Source organism: Urocitellus parryii, chromosome X (assembly GCF_045843805.1).
Source record: "Urocitellus parryii isolate mUroPar1 chromosome X, mUroPar1.hap1, whole genome shotgun sequence".
Classification (NCBI taxonomy): domain Eukaryota; kingdom Metazoa; phylum Chordata; class Mammalia; order Rodentia; family Sciuridae; genus Urocitellus; species Urocitellus parryii.
In genome coordinates, this window is record NC_135547.1 from 13,855,512 (window position 1) to 13,857,193 (window position 1,682).

Below are 1,682 nucleotides of genomic sequence, written 5' to 3' on the forward strand. Positions count from 1 at the left end.
ATATAACTGGGAATGAGTAAAGATCATATACCCATCTCTCAGAGTTGCATATTAGAAAGTGTCTGTCACAAAATATTTGTTATATAATTATAAATATTAATGACAACAATGATTACAGTTATTCTGTTCCTGATAAATAAGTATTATTACACCCCATTAATCTTTGTGTCCTAAAATGAGGGACATTGGTGGAATCACTCATTATCTTGCCAAATGAAATTGTACCTGAGATGTTTGCAAATATTGATTCTAATTTGTATGAAGAATGCCTCTCAGGAAGTAGCTAATATACTGGGAGAAGCTGGTCTAACTTGAGATTCTTGGATTTGTACCAAAACTACAGAGGCTTATAAATAGAGGTATTATTTTAAATGAATCCATCTCATACATATTTTTGTTAAGAGAACTTTTACTTTTCTACACTATACTTGGATATAAGCCTGATTCAACCTGCTTCCCAATCCCTGATATTTTAATAGCAAAAACTCTGTGGAAGTCTAGGAAACTTATCTCTAGAGAATATACTGACTCAGTAGAATGGAATTAAATGGGACCTTATACCTAGTGTATTTCACTACCAGCATGTTTTATTTATCCTTGTTTGACTGTATGAGTGAGCAGTTTTTCTTCTAGATGAAGAGGCACTCTAGTAACAAAATTATAATTTTCTAAGGAGCAATATTTGGTTCCTATTTTGAAATGAGATTATTTTTCCTGGAAGAAATTAATAGTTTCCTGGTATGATATTCCCTTTACCACTAAAACATATGATATGCAGATTCTAGCTTGATTCTTCTGTGAAATTTAATGCAAATAGTGAGACTTTCTAGTCCTCTGGTATCAAAACCACATGTTCTAGTGAAGCTAATAACATTTACAGCTCTGGTTTGGAGTTCTGGATATAAGAGTACTATACTGGGTGTCACATCACTGATGTGGACATTTGTCTTTTCATTGGGAAATGAGAAAACATGCAAACCATTTTTTTTTCAAATAAGCACAGTTGAAGAAAGTACATTTATGTTGGTATTGCTCCCAACATTTAGTGTTCTGTATTGACCCAGTAGGGGCCAGCACACTCACTCCTACTACATCTTCATCTATCACTCTATCATGTATCTAATCTCTCTACCTATCATCTATGTTTTTACTGAGCACCAATTATGGAAAGAATTAGGTTCCTACAATGTGCTAGAATATTGTAGTAGATGCTTTTTACTAACTGTAGTGCCAAACCTCAAAAAACAATCATGTGTGAGAAGGACTGTCCTACTTGTTGTAAGTATTATCACAATAATTTTACAGATAAAAAACTGAGGCTAAGAGAAATTAATTTTCCCAAGGACAGACAGTGGGATGCAAAGCTAAGATTGAACCCAAGTAGTTTAATTCCAGAATCTATTCTCTTTTATGATGATTTTTGGTAGATTTTTTATTATATTTTAAATGTTACAGTGTTTTTTGACACACTCAGTATGTTTTATTGAGACATAATATTTATGCATCTTCATGGGGTACAGTATGATATTTTGACATATGTATGCATTGTGTAATGATCAAATCATGATAATAAGCATTTCAGTCTTCTCAAACATTAATCATTTCTATATGCTAGAAACTTTTGTATTCTTCAAGTTGTTTTGAAATATGTTGTTGATTTTTATAACCAATATTTATTCTAC